This window comes from Anser cygnoides, chromosome 22 (genome assembly GCF_040182565.1).
Source record: "Anser cygnoides isolate HZ-2024a breed goose chromosome 22, Taihu_goose_T2T_genome, whole genome shotgun sequence".
In the NCBI taxonomy this organism is placed as follows: Eukaryota; Metazoa; Chordata; class Aves; order Anseriformes; family Anatidae; genus Anser; species Anser cygnoides.
The window spans coordinates 2501-18584 of NC_089894.1; positions in this window are offsets into that span (position 1 = coordinate 2501).

Below are 16084 nucleotides of genomic sequence, written 5' to 3' on the forward strand. Positions count from 1 at the left end.
GCCATAAAACTACATCTCCCGGCATTCCCCGGACTGCCAACATGGCTGCCCGGTAAGCGGCTTCTCGAGAACTACACCTCCCGACATGCTCTGGAAAGGCAACATGGCCTCCCGGAAACCCAGTGCCCAAGAACTACATTTCCCAGCACAGCCAGAAAATTGAGCCTCGCAGCTTGCTGTAGGACGCCATTTTTTGCTCTGTTACATTCCCAGTTCCGTTTTGTGTTTATGGTGGTTTTCCCACTGTTTTGGGGGTTTACCCTCAATTTTGGGTTTTCACCTCTCCATTTCAGGGTTCTTCCCCACAATTATGGGGTTCCTTCCCTAATTTGGTGCTTCGCCCCCCCAGTTTTGGGGTTCCCCCTCCATTTTGGGGATTCCCCCCCAATTCCAAGCCCCCCACAATTTTGGGGTCCCCCACCATCTTTTTTTGGCCTGCCACCCTAATATTAAGGTTCTTTCTACCAATGTTGGGGTTCTCACCACATTTTTGAGGTTCCTTCCCTTAATTTGGGGCTTCACCCCCTGAGATCAGGGGCTTTAACCCCAATTTTCGGGGTCCCCACCAATTTTGGGGATTCCTCCCCAGTTCTGGGGGGGTCCACATTCAATTCTGGAATTTCACACTTCCATTTAGGTGTTCTTCCCCCCAGTTATGGGGGTTCCTCCCCTAATTTGGGGGGACGCGACCAATTTTGGGGGTGCCCCCCAATTTTAGAGTCCCCCGCCCGCCTTTTTTGGGTTTCCCCCTAATATTAAAAGTTCTTCTGCCCAACTTTGGGGGGCCCCACAATTTTGGAGGTTCCTTCCCCTAACTTGGGGCTTCAACCCTTCAAGTTTGGGGGGGCTCCTACCCTCTTATTTTGGCCTTCTGCCCTAATATTAGGCCTAACCCCTAAGAGCCCTGACCCCTAACCCTACAACGCCCACGGATCTAACCCTAACTCCTACCCCAAAAAAACCTAGAAACCCTAACCCTAAAAACTCTTACAGGCCTAACCCGATAAAATTTACCACACTAAAGCCCTGAAGACCTACGCCTAAAACCCCTAACCCTAAAAATTAAGACCCTCTAAACCCTAACCCAAAAAAATAAGACTCTCAAGGCTCTAACCCTGGAGACCCTATCAACACTAAAACCCCCCAAAACTTTAAAACCTTAACACACTAACCCCCAAACCCTAACCCTTATAACTGCAACCCTAACAACCTTAAAATCCTAACCCTAAACCCTGGAAACCCTAACCCTGAAACCCAACCCTAGTGCCTTAGCCCTGAAACCTTAAAACCCTAACACCATATTTGAAACACTCTGTAACCAATACCATAGGCTCAGGCAAGTATCTCAGTGAGGTAGCATTTTTATTCACGATTGCAATGGCAGGCGTCCCACAAGCCACCTACTAGTTCCATAACACAGTTTATATAATTTTTTTTTTCCTCTCGGTGACCAGGACCCTCCCCAGTTTCCCCATTGACTGGGTAATCCATGTTCACAATCTATCCAGTGCTTCACAGAAAATACACAGCTGCTGGCCTGTTACTAGTCAATTTTATTTTTTTCTTGACTGTTTTCCTCTTTGAGGTGGTAATGTTTCTTACACCGTGATTTCCACCCAATTGCTCTAAGGATTCTGGTTGTCTGCATTTTACAAGGTTGTCTGTTAAGCTTTCTTATCACTGCAAGCATATATCAATACCACCTTCCTTCCCTCTAAACGATGTAACTCTGTGCAAAAACATTTTTATTCCCACAACCTTGATCCCCTTACCCTAAAATCCTTATTCTCTTTAACCCTAACAACTCTAACCACAACCCTAACCCTTCATATCAACCCCCCGACGCTAATGACACTGACTAATGATCCAAACCCCAAACCCCAGGCAACCAACAAAGAAACAGACACAAAGCTGAAAACTACAAAAAAGGCAAAACCCTGGATACAGACCCCAAATCACAAACACGCTACCAAAATGCTACAGAAAAGCCCCAGACGCAGGCCCCAAGCACTACAGCTAGGCCCCAGAAGCTCTAGACACATCCCAAAGCCAAAATGCAATCCCCAAACACTACAGAAAAGCCCCCAAACACCAGACACAGGCTGCAGAAGTCTACAAGCAGGCCCCAGCCACACCCGGATGCAGACCCCAACTGTCCACAAGCAGCTCCCAACCCACCCCCCCCATGAACTGGACCCCCCCCCACCACCACCCAGATGCAGGCCCCAGGCCTCAGCCCCAGCCCCCACACCCCAGACTCAGGCCCCAAAGGTGTACAACCAGCTCCCAACTGCCCCCCTCAAAGGGAGGCCCCAAAGCCTGCCAGAGGGCCCTAGAGTGTACAAGCAGCTCCCAACCCCCCCCGGCACAGGCCCCAACCCCCCCCAGACACAGGCCCCAAAGGTGTACAAGCAACTCCCCATCCTCCCCAGAGGCACGCCCCAAAGGTGTACAAACAGCCCCAACCCCCCAAGACCCAGACCCCTACAGCGTAGAAGCAGCTCCCAACCCCACCCCCCCAAGGCACATGCCCCAACCCCTCCCCCAAGGCAGGCCCTAACAGTGTACAAGCAGCTCCCACCCCCCCCCCAGACGCAGGCCCAAAGGTGTACAAGCAGGCCCCTACAGTATACAAGCAGCTCACAACCACCCCCCCAAAGGCAGGCCCCAACCCCTCCAGATGCAAGCCCGAAAGGTTAAAACCAGCTCCAACCCCCCCCCCCCCCCCCCCGCCCCACCCCGCGCAGACGCAGGCCCCAAAGGTGTACAAGCAGTTCCCAACCCCTCCAAGGCAGGCCCCAAAAGTGTACAGGCAGGCCCCTACAGTGTAGAAACGCTCCAACCCCCCCCCCTTCCACCTCGAGGGAGGCCCTCCCCCCCCAGTATACACGAAGCTCCCAACCCCCTCTCAGAGGAATGCCTAAAAAAGTATACAAGCAGCTCCTAACAACCCCTCCCCCCCCCCCCCCCCAAAGAGGCAGTCCCCAAAGGTGTACAAGCAGGCCCTCAAATCCCTTAGGTATACAAGCAGGCCCTTCAAATCCCTTAGCCCCTGCGCCAGCTTTATTGGTGAGCAGCGAGGCTGGGGGGGGGAGGGGGGCAAGACAGCCTTAAATAAAATACAAATATAAAAAGTGTTATAAATGGCTGAGTCCCAAATAGGATTACAATCAAAGTTTACAATTTATTAAACGAATAGAGGCAAGCAAGCAGCGCTGGGTGCGCCGGGAGTCTCTGCTCCCCCAGGACGCACACCTGTTACGTAAGGCGGCTGGTTTTGATGCTCCCAGGCTAATACATATTCATTACTACTTCGAGAAGAGGCAGGGTTATTAGAATTGGTTTCCGGAATCCGAAACCCCTCCCAGGGGCGCCTGCGTATCAGTCTCTGGTGGTCTCTCGGGGCTTGCTCGGGCTGAATGCTGGTTGTCTTCCTCTCAGGCTTTTGTCCTTCAATTGTCCTTCAGCTCCCCCTTCCTCCTCGTTTGGGAGCCTCTGCGCCGGATTTCAGAAACTCTAGCAACATCCCCTGCAGTAGTCAGCACTTTTCCCTAAAAACCCCTTTGTTCTCTTATCACCTAGACCCGGGCCTCGATGTTAACCCTTCAAATCCCTTAGTGACACGAATTGCTGGACCATTCCTTACAAAAGGAAGGATAAAATATGTAGAGGAGCAATGGCACACGCGAAAGCCCAGCGCCGCGGGCAGAGGCAGCGAAGGTTGACGGCAGAACAGTGCTCGGTTTGAACACGGAGAGGGAAAGCGAGGGGAAGGTGGCCGAAGCCGGCCGCAGTCTCTGAGCTCTCCTCCTCCTGATTGTTTTCTCTCAAAGCCATTTCTGTCTGTGTGCGGGCACCCGGAGCCGGCAGAAGTCCCCGTGAAGTCCTTCGGCAGGACGGAGGGCTGCGTGGGCTCCAGTGAGAGAGGGAGTTAGGAGAATCTTATCAAGTAGAGATAGAGCGCTGACGGCATTAAACTAGGATGCTACTTAGTGTCTTTGCTAACTATGGTGCATTGTGCCAATTAACTAAAGCAAGAAGCCTTGGGCCCCTTACCAAGGTCAGTCTCCTAATAAGAGAGCGAGCCTATCTTAAGAAACTGGGAGAAACTGGTCCTGCAGGTGGACAAGAGCCAAGGAGCAACTGAGTCTGTGCAAAGACAAGAGGTCAACTAGCGGTGACGAGGAAGAGTCATCAATCTTCATGCCCACGACCTCCCGTGCTGCCCAGCGCTGAATAAACATACCTACTTTACAATCTCACTGATTGTGGAGTCCCTTTTCCGCAAGTCGCCAGCAGCAGTTTCTTCCGCAGAGGTTTTCCCAGAGCCGCTTCAAAGCTTCCCTCGCGGAGCTGGGGCGTCGCAGGGGGTCGTCAAAGCACGCACGCGCACACACACACACACACACACACACACACAGGCGTTGTTGTCCAAACAGAAAGTATTTACAACAAATTCGACAAGCGGTTTTTCTCTGCCAGCAGCAAATGCCTGAGGGCCCCTACAGCTTCACAAATCATAGCACAAAGAGCCTAAAGTTCCTCTAAAATTTAGGGAAATAATTCAAAATAGATCTGCTAGGGGAAAACGATCACTGGCGGCAGGGTACACAATACACCCGAGCCTCAGCTCTCCTCCGCAGAGTCAGTGCCCACGCCCAAGTGCGACGCTGATGGCACCCGAACATTTGCTGTAGCAGGCAGCAGAGCCAGCAGCTCAGGGGAGCAATTTTAAAAACCAGGAGGCACTTAAACCAACCCTTAATTGACCCAGTTACTGCAGGAGAGTCCCGACTACTCGCCCTGGAGTCCTACTGTCACCAGCAAAAAGCACCAACCAAAGCTTGGGGGAACTTTGGTACAGCACAAGAGAAGGGAGTGGGGGTAGCGTAGCCGTATCGCAGAGCTGCTGCTTTTCACACCATTTTATCATCCCTGATAATTGAAAGTAAGGCCGGGTGGGCTGACCCCACCACCACCACTCCTGGCAGCATGTTTGGTCCACAACGCTAGAATAATTATTTTGCTCCCTCCCGCCCCTACAGCTTCATCATCTGAAAAGATTACAGTCAAAACAATGGCATACACAAATAAAAGTCAAGAGTTGACATAGTAACTCCGGGATTTGGGTATCAACTGTCCGAGAAATCAGAACACCCAGGCTTCACAATGTGCCCAACATCGAGCTGTGCCAAGGCGGGGGGGAAGGAAGAAGCTTTCCGTTTAAGCCTTCAGAGCGTCGCTCCATCACTACGTCAATTCACAGCCACCGCAGCGTGCCGATGGACATCTTTCTGTGCCAAAAGAAACAAGTGCTTTGTCCTCTTGATATCAAAGGTAGCCACCTATAGTTACGGAACCATGCACAAGACCTTAACTCTGACCAGCAGGGAAACTTAGGACAACTGAGTGCAGATCCTGCCAATTTCTACCAGTTCCAACTGTGCTTTAAGTCTCATTGCAAAGCCTCAGTTAGAAAAAGGATCACCTCGGGGTATCCAACAAGAAGAAGAGTTGTTTTTTTTTTTGTTTTTTTTTTTTTTTTAATATACCATAGGACTATGCAGTTCAATCATCAATCATCTTGGAAAGCTCAAGGAGGAGGTCATCCTCATCCTTCCCTGGGTCCAAGTCGAGCTCGGCTTCCAGTATGCCGTCTGAGAGTTCCCAAAGTAGCGTCTCTAAATCCTCGTCTACAGATACGGGCGCGTTGCCTGTGGAACTCAGCCGGCGTGTCCTTGCTTCTTCTAGCTGGGAAGAAGCTGAAGTCGAGCTTGAGAACTCCATTGGCTCCACAGATTCTGCCTGGCTTCCAAGATGTGCTTCAGGTCTTGGCAGAGCAAGGAAGAGAACAATCAGTATATGCCATTTCTTAACGGGAAATCCCTTTTCTGCAAACCGGCTCTTAAAACCGTAGCCAACCCCTCCTGCACTTCAATCTTACCCAGGGATTGTTATTCAATTAACCCAGGGCTACATTTAGAGCCCAATATATTAGCAGGTACATTTTTCAGTTTGGGGGTTTCTCTGTGAAGCCAGAGCACCTGGAGTCTAGCAAAGATGGTTCAATTGTTGTAGCAAGAGGCACTTTGCCACCTTGCTTAATTTTCCTGTAAAAATGTTAAGAAGTCTCCATCTGCAAATATCTGTTTGCTAAGTTAGTCATTTTTCCCACGGCACACTCAGCAGAGTTTGCTCCCCACTACAGGAAGCTGATCTGCAGCCATCACTTCCCTCTGCTCTCCCTGCACTCTTGTCACCTTGTATGTTTGTTCGGGTGGCATTCTTGAGGACCAAAAGGCAGAGGACACTACTCATCATTTATCACCTCACGAGGAAGTAGGAGAACTTCACCTCATCCTCATTTAGGTATTCAGACAGAGCAAGAAGTCACTGGAAAGCTGTACCGACTTGCAGCATTTAAAGAAAGTAAGTCTAATTAAGCATTCCTGCTAGCTGCTAGAAAGTCATTTCACGTGACTTATTCCTCTGATGGATTTGGGCTTTAATTATCTCAGAACCCTCCTTTTTTCCCCACGTGTGACAGAACTTATGTTTCACTGGGGATATACACCGATTGAGAAAAAGAACAAGTTGTGGTCATCACCTGTTTTGGGGATTTTCTTCAAGTCTGGTGGCTGGGACGTGCTCCAGCGTGGCTGGAACAGCCTAGAAAGCAGCAAAACAGTATTTAGGACTCATGGGTAAAAGATTCCTTACTAGCTTTTTCCTCCATGCTGCTTCTCCTCTGGCATTGCGGAGCCTTAGCCAAAATACAAAACCAAGGTGCTCCTGAAGAAAGTTAATATTCACTTGGAGGTTACTAATGATCTTGTGTCTTTTAAGAACACAGCATTAATGGACAAAATCCTCCACACCAGAGAAATCACAGAATCACAGAGGACTAAGTAAATAGTGCCATTAATCTAATAAATATGGAAGGGTACTACAAGAATTCTGTAGGCAGCTACTGGATTTAAAAGGAAACAGAAAGCCTGTAGAACTTTTGAGTTTTCCATCTTTTCTCCTAGAGGAGGGTGTAAATTTTACAAGGGATCCATTTCTGCATTAGCCCCTGTCCTTACCATAGCTGCTTTTTTGGCTGGAGGTCCCATTGTGTCAGCGTCAGAGGCAGTCCGTGGCTTCACAGCTGCTACAGCAGAGGGAAAACTGCCAGGTGCCTTACGTTTCAGTGCCTTCTTCTTGGGGGAAGCGACTTTCCCATCCCAAGGCTTCGCAAACATGTTAAAGTTGGCTAGAGTAAAAGGAAGAGAGAACTGATACAGTCTTGCTCTGCCTCATGAAAAATCCACGTTCTCTTCCTCATTTCCACGGCCCGTCTACACAGTTAACTGTATTTGGCCAGCAGAATTACACTGCCATTGCCTGGATTCTCAGCAATATCTTCCACATAGTAAACTCCGTCTACCAACAATCCATACAAAGGAACAAAGGAACTGAATAGCTACAGTAAATCATAATCCAGGACGAGGGAAACTCAGACACAGAGCGATCCCAAGTGCAAGCAATACTCTAAGACGTTGTATGAAGTCTAGTAAGATTCACAAATGTTGACAGCTTTTGTATTTAAAGTCTTGCTCCCTCTAGGAAAGGAAAAGCAGCAGGTATAGTAAGACAAGAGAGTGTATGCAACTGTTGTACCAGCTTCCTCTCCCCTGCAGTGATGTCCCACAAAATCTATTAAGTTGTTCTACAAAATCCAAATTTGTAGAGTCATATTCTAGTCTCCCATTCCTGACCTAACATCTGGCTGGCAGGAGAAGAAACGAAAGAAAGCTCGGTACTTGTTTTCTTTGTGTGTTTATTTCCTCGTGTCCCATGAGACAGAGAGAAACGCTACAATGTGCAGCGCATGCAGCCTTTAAGCCCTCCTTATCTCCCTCACACAATCTCATTTTACAAAGTTGATATAATCTTAACAACGAGGCCTTTGATCCTCTGTCATTTTTGACAGAAACTGGCCCCCCACATTAAGACGCTGATGCATGCTTTACAAACACATACACGTGTCAAGTTAAGCAACACATGCCAAAGAGGAAGGTGAACTTGAACTCAACGCAGGGAGGACTTCATACCATAAACAGATGGCAGAAAAAAACAGAATACCAAAATTAGACTAAAAAGCCCCTCAATGTGTTAATTTTCTAGTGGGAAATACAGAATACCATCACGTAATTAACGAAAACAGACATGGTTGCATGTTCTGGCCCTTCTTTGCCTTTGAACTTTGTAGCCTTAAACTCTTTTATCCTCTGCATTGAAGGAAAAAGCAAAGCAGATCCTGAGCAAACGGAACTTGCTCAATATGGGAAGCACCTCACCGGGGCAGGTATTAAAGCATCTTATTACCTGATAGCTTTGTGTTCCATAACGATTTCTGCCCGGCTGGGGCAGGTCCAGGTTGTGCTGGGGGAGCTGGCACATTTCCTCCACTCTGCTGCATCCGCAGAGCTTTCTCGCGCTTTATTTCTTCCAGGGTTTTAACACGCACTTCTCCTTCTGGCTTGGCTTTACCTGCCGGCTCCTTCGACTGCACTTTGCTGGGCCCGGAAAGAGTGAGCACGCTCTGCTTCTTGGGCTCACCCTGAATTTTTGCCCCTGCGCTGGGATCTTTGGTTTTACCATGCCATTCAGCCTGGGCTTTGGCTTGACATTCTCGTCTCTGAAGAGCTCTCTCACGACGGATTTCCTCCAGTGTTTTCACATGGATCTCTCCCTTTGGCTTAGCAGCCTTCCCTGTCATCATCAAGAAATGAGAAGCACCAACATTTAAAGAGAGTCCAACAATAGTTTAAGTCTCCAAAATTTGTCACAGTACTAAGGAAAACTAAGCCTGAGCGTTCCCAATAACGCATCTTAGGACAATAGCCTAACATTCTCCTCCTCCTCTGAGCCACTTGTTGTATTTTGAAGACCAGCCCTATCCAGAGAGAGTTGCTACACAGAAATGCTAGTTTACTTGATTACTTTTTCAGGCTGCATTTCAAATTCCTGCTCCCGGCAGTGGCTCTATTCTAATTGTATATGATGGTTCACAGAAGCAGCTTAAAACCTTGACAAGGCACAAGCGGAAAATAAACACACACCTAGAGGCAGATTTCTGATAGTGGCTGTCAGAAGAGCTTCAGCACTCGAGCAAGAGGAACCAGTTCTTTGTTTTCATTTGAATTCCTTTTTAGGGCTGTATGAAAACGGTCTAAGTTCACGGAAAGGAAGAAGGAGAAAGTATATTTAATAGCCAGTTGTTACCTTTCGCAGTACTAGTCCGTTGAGAAGGTAATCCTAGCCTCTCCTTCACAGACTTGGGAACTTGAACTGCAAAACAGAAAAAGACCAAATTAGGGAGGCTGCATAAACGTCAACTTTGTGTTCACATTCGAAAACAAGGCAGGAAAGGTAACTTTGAATCCCGGTGATTAAGACCTCAGCCAACATGCAAAAAGAAACATCGCAGGAAAAGGACAAACAGAAAGCCTAAATACAAAACCCGTGAATCACATCCAGATGCCTGTTTAGTAGCTGTACCTCTCTTTGGTGCTTTGTCAGCATTTCCCGGAACCTCCACCTTCTTCCCCAGCCTTTCAGCAAGGCTGCGCTTCACCGGAAGGGCGCTTACATCAGCTTCAGACAGAGAAAACAAGGAATATTTTAAGAACATTTCTTTGCAGGAAGATTTGAGAACAGTCAACCACAAGCTTCTATTTTTCAAGCATATTTTCATAAAATTGCCTTTCAGCTGCTAAATGGTTTTTTTGCCATTTCTGCAGTCAACACAGATCTCCACTGCAATGCATTTTCCTCTCATACGTCAAAAATACTCTTCAATGCAGTCATATAGAGAAGGCGGCACCTAAATAACAGCTCATAAAAAGTTCTTACCCACGGAGGCTTTCCGTTTTCCTTGTTTCTCAGCAAGATCTAGTCGAACCACAGGTTCCTCCCCTAAAACAAAAGTAAAATTTTTCTATTTCATAGAAACCAGTAGCCAATAGAAATAGTATACTGTTAGCCCATGTCCAAAAAGAACCCAGCAAGGCACTGTTTTGACAGCTAAACCACACAAACTCATATTTCAACTATAATTAACTTAGAAAAAGTATCCATAGTCTCAGTGTTTGCCTCAAATTCCAGCTGAATGTAGTCGAGAATGAATCTGAGTCTGCTTGACAGCTATACTTTGTGCAGAACAGAGCTGCATAAGCAAGCAGAATATTATTAGGTACAAATGCTGAGAAATATTCCTTTCTAAGGTGAATGTCTATGAGTAGAAGTACTTCTTCACTTCTTTCCCTTTCAAAGGAATTTGCACAACTCTAAACAATATAATTTATACACAGACTCCTACCGCACTACTGTCCACACGTGCCACTGTCAGCCTCTTTAAAGCTTCAGAAATTGCTTCTTACATAGCACTGTCCTCTAGAGCTCTTTCTTCTCGTTACTCTCCTGTTTTTCAGTTATCCCCCTATTTGCATACTGACACATTTTTTTCTTTCTCCTGCTACTGCACTTAACCTGAGCACCAAAGCTTTCCAGTACAACCAGGGACTTTCAGCATAAAAGCATGTTTTGAACAGAAGGTGGCAGCACCAGGAGGCTAACAGGGGTGAATTGCCTTCCTTCTTGCTTAACCTTCCAGTTTAGGAGTAATGAAATCAAAACAAAAGCATGAATTATTACCTTCCTCTGTAGACAGTGTCACAGTTCTCACCACTGTCCGGACATTTTCCTTTTCCGGAGCAGGAAAAATCATAGAATCGACGGGAGGAAGAGAAGATCTTGAAGGACCTTCTGCTCAGAGCAAGCAAAACATAAGGAAGTTTACCAAACAGAAAAAACTATCACGAAGAACAAAAAACTTTAATTATTCATTACTGTCAAACATACAGTGACCAGAGCATGCAAATAAGAGAGGTGACTAGTTTGCCTCTGGTTGCCCTTGGAATTCCCATCTAGAATACCAGCTGGCTGAGAATCAGGTTGCTCGATGCCCCCAGCTAAACATGGAAGTCTATCCCTCAAGCAGCTCCCAGCCACCATCACCTGCCATTCTGAAGCCAATCAAATTTCACTTCTTTGGCAAAATAGTTGGATTCACCAAAGCATAGCCAGCTACCCGGTATTGCTGGAAGAGTTTTTTTTTGAAAGAAAAATCATCACACAGGATGAAGGTGAACAGGGTAAGGAAGCAGGGAATATTAACTCACCACCGTGTCTCTTAGTTTTTTCCTTCATTTTCTGCAATTTGATTTCTTCAAGTGTTTTTATTCCAAAATTCAGACCGTCCTCTGAAAACAGAAAACAGTTAATGAGACTAAGGCTTAGAGGCACTCACTGAGGACCACAGATCCTCAGGCTTCTTAGTGCTCAGGAACTTTCAGAAGTATTTAGAATAAAGCCTGTCAACACTCCTCACAAGTGAAACAACCATAGAATCAATGGCATTTTGCCCCTCCTTTCACCCTTCAGGGTAAAAACTGTAGTTTTAATTTTAATCCATTTACGTGATATTAGATCCCTCTATCGTTAGATATGGCTTTCAACAGTGGTTGCCAGGCTGCACGTGCAGCCATTTAAACTCCATGCTGTGACCCTGTTTTGTTCTCCAAAAGGAAAGAAAAGGAGTTCAACTTTCTGACCCAATGGGCACATGATGGTATCAGGGAGAAATGAGATCATGGAAATAACCGAGTCCATTCAGCACCCCTACATTCTGTTGTGTTTTTACGCCACATTGCTTTTGAGTTAATTGTCAAGTTCTCCTTCCGATTTATCCTACTACAGGTGCTGGAATACCTTGTTTAGCAGTAGTAGCACTGGCTTTCCGAGTGGAAATCATCCGTAATCCATTTTGGCCTTCCTCAGCTGGTTGCTGGACGGGAGTTTTAGTTTCTTCTCCTTCCGCAGAAAGCTGGTCTGAAGGGGAAAAATCTATTCAGTTATGCATAGGCCAGATTGTTCGTGATTATGTAGCTCATGCAATGACACTTCAGTCCATGGTTCCTATAAAAAAGTTGTGTTTTTTTTTTTTTTTTTTTTTTTTTTTTAATACAGCTACACTGACCTGATGAACTCGTAAGTAGACTACCCTAGGACAAAACATCTAGGACTCTAGATTCTCTCTGCAGCTTTAACTACTACACAACATATTACTCTTCAGACAAAAAAAAAGGAATTTCCTTCCTAGTTTCACATAGAGCTTTACACAACAGACCAGCTAAAGCCAAGAGTGGTTCTAAGCTTTCCTCCAACATTTCAGGTTCTGTCCACTGACTGCCAGACAAAGCCACCAGTGACCTGAGCGGACTGCCTGCCCTATCGCTAGTCAGACCTCAGGTCATCTGTGATTTATACATTCATTTACAGCACAAATTCCTTCCAAGAACCAAAGACTTACACAATCATTTACAGCACAAATTCCTTCCAAGAACCAAACCATGCTCACCATCATCATCTTCATCATCATCTGCAGCATTGATTACAACTGGAGGGTGTGTAGGGCTTGGGACATTTTCCGAGTTTTCCACTTTCATCACCCGCCTTAGCTATGGAGAGGGATTGGACTGGACAGAAAGTTTGTTTTGCTGCAGTGACATCTGAGCCACTTTCAAATCATCGTCCGCGGACTCAGGCGGACTTGGCAGTGTAGCTAGAGGAAGAGGAGGATCATCAGTAATATGGCAGTTTAAAACTTTGACCACAATGCACGAAGATGGTAGCTAAGGCAGATAACCTGCACAGGCAATGAATGCAGCATCTCCTTTTGCCCATCCCGCCACTGTTTACACCGTGAACAATGACTTGCCTTCAAACAACAACACATCTCCCTACCACCCAGCAGAAGACGAAACAACAGAAAGCAAACTGCAAGGCAAATATCACACAAAGCAGAGAGAAGCTGAGCATGAAAGCAGAAAACAAATACCAGCAGTACAGCAGCAGTACACTCGGTTTAGCTGACCACCTAGGACTGCAGACCTTTTCCTGCACTCACAAATGAACGGTTACCTGATGTCTCCTACACTATTGGCACCCACTAAGTAATATGCAAAATTAATTCTTCAATACTTAAAGAAAAAGGACCTAAACTCACTCTTGCTTGGTGGTAAGAAGACGCCATCGATGTAACGTCCCTTTGCGTGATGAAAAGCACAGTTGGCTTTCTGACAGCCTACTGGCTGCTTCTGCCAGTAGCAGGGAATCTCAGCGCGCTTTTTCTGAAGACAGAAAGAAAGACAAGCTCGTGATAACATGCACCTAAGGTTTGCAAAGAGATGCACAGTTCCAGGTCACGACAGCGATAGGGCTGTCACAATACAGTGCTGAAACATCATTCCAAAGGTCAGTTTATCACGGAAGTATAGTATTTCTGGGCATATTCACAAAGTTTGCAGAAGCTGTAACCACTATGCACGTTTAGCCTTGTCATCATTCAGTTTGAGAAGACAGGCACTCTCAGACATCAGTTTAGGGTGGGTTAAACTAATACACCTAGGATTATACTAGGATTATTCGGAGGGAAAAAGAACATCTTAAATTGCCTACGTTAACTCTATCCAGAACTACTTCTCGGAGACTTCGTTCTTCTGCACCTTTAACTTTCCCCACTGCTTCCTAGCCCAGGCAGCTAGAACAGCATTATCTGAAGGACTCCGGGACACAAGAGACCTGATAGATCATTATCAACCTGCTCTCAGGAGGCTAGTACAGCCTGTTTATTACCCCCCTGCTCCAGCAGGTTTTAGCAGTCTAGTTAGCGGTTATTCTGCATCTGTTGATGCAGTCAACTGTCTACTGACTACTGTCGGCGTCTAATAAAAGAAAATCTTGCTAAGACATACCTAAGGCATTGATTTTATTTCCCTCTCCTTCCTCCCACCCCCTCCCCTGCTAACAGAAACCAGTGTAATTCCAAAGCAAAGGACTCTGTCCTGCAAAAGCACAATCAGCACACCTACAGCACTGAAAAATGCTTTTGTTGATTTATTTTGAGAACACATCTTTAGGCACTCACATCGATTTCCATGTGTCTGAATCGGCAGACATTCCTGAAACAACGACCCTCCTGCCACAGCGTGCAGACTGTCTCGTTCCCCAGAGCAGCTTCACAGTGGCGGAAGGAACAGTTGTCTCCCTGTAACCAAAAGGAAACCAACAAGGAAAATATAGTACAGCCTCAAAAACGTCCATGCTACTGCCTCAGGTTGCTACGATTGAATTCAGAATCTATCTGGTTATCACGTTAACCAAAGACCAGTGTGCCTCCTCCTCCTACTCTACCCCTTCCTGAAAAAAATGAAAAAAAAAAAAAAACAACAAAAAAACAAAGCAAAGCAAAGCAAAAGAAACCCAGCCATACCTTGGTACAGGTAGAATAGAAATAGAAGTAGCAATCGTCTCCTTGTTTAGACATGCCGACAAGTTCTGATAACAAGCTCGGGTTCTCTCCACAGGGACTTCCTCTGCTCTTGGAGAGAGCTGTCTTCACCCTTGCTTGGGCTGAAAGTCTTCCACTGGCTTGTGATCAGTGAAATCTTCTTTTTAAAAGTAACCCTAAACAAAGTACCAACAAGTGAAAAATAATGAGTAACAAGCATTTTTCCAGCTTTCTTCTGTTCATCAAATTAGTCTCTTGAGGAGAGCAATGCCTTGAAATCAGCTGTTACGGGAACTAACACAATATTAAACTAAAGTTCTGTAAAGCTGCCAGGAGCTTTGTCAGCAAGTGTTCTCTTCCACGTCCTCAATAATATGCCTTGGAGCACATCCGGAAGCCTGAAAATGGAGTCACTTCTTCAAAAACCACCTGATCATACATGCAAGGCAATGATCAACTATGGCTACGAGTAACTTCTACAGAACGCAGTATGACGCATTAAATAGCACGTTCCAGTCACTGTGGGTCTTCGAGTTCACCTACCTGGACAACCTCAGCAAAGTTATCGATCTTCAAAGACTTCCAGTTAACTTCTCCTGGAGGCCGAACCAACACTGAATCCGTGAATTAATGATAAAGGGGTAGGAAGAATTTGCCTCCTCACTTTGCCAAGGGAGCCTCTCATCCACAATTCAAACATAGGATGTGCTTTTAAACAGCTTATAACTAATGGAGGAAGCAAGTCCATCTGAACACTCTCTCAGACTGGAGACAGCCAGGGTTAGTTAGCTCTTCAAAAAATAAAAACCAAAAAAAAAAACACAAAACAAAACAAAAACAAAAAAACCCAGTGCATTTAGAGATGAACTCGTGATTCAAAGTGGCTGCAAAAATGAGGCTCCATCTTCCACAGCCAGAAAATTTGACTTTTTTTTTTTTTTTAATTCAAAATTCAGTATGTTCCAATCTCTGGTCTTCAAGATTTCTTCACCTATTAAGAAAACACTAAAACCTTTCCCCGTCTTAATTACCTGTACAGCAAAAAACACACCAGTGCACAGAAATACACAAATGTGCATACGCATACACACATATGTGTTTAGACACACACACACGAGGAGTGAGTGATAGAAAGTTAGCGAGAGCGACAGTGGAAATCAGAAGTTTTGCCTTTTTGACACAGAGAGCGCGTAAAAACTCTCTCATTTTGAGGGAACTAGAAAAAAATGGAGGATCTACCAAATATTTTGATGAGTATGCCTTCGAGGCCAATGCTTTATACCATGAGTGATCTGGGGGCCAGCACACAAATATGCATACATATGTATCACACAGTATCACGGATTTCTAGGTTGGAAGAGACCTCAAGATCATCGAGTCCAACCTCCGACCTAACACTAAGTACTCCACTAAACCATATCGCTAAGCTCTACATCTAAACGTCTTTTAAAGACCTCCAGGGATGGTGACTCCACCACCTCCCTGGGCAGCCCGTTCCAATGCTTAATAACCCTTTCGGTAAAGAAGTACTTCCTAACATCCAACCTAAAACTCCCCTGTCGCAACTTTCGCCCATTCCCCCTCGTCCTGTCACCAGGCACGTAGGAGAACAGACCAACCCCCACCTCTTTACAGCCTCCTTTAAGGTAACTGTAGAGAGCGATAAGGTCGCCCCTGAGCCTCCTC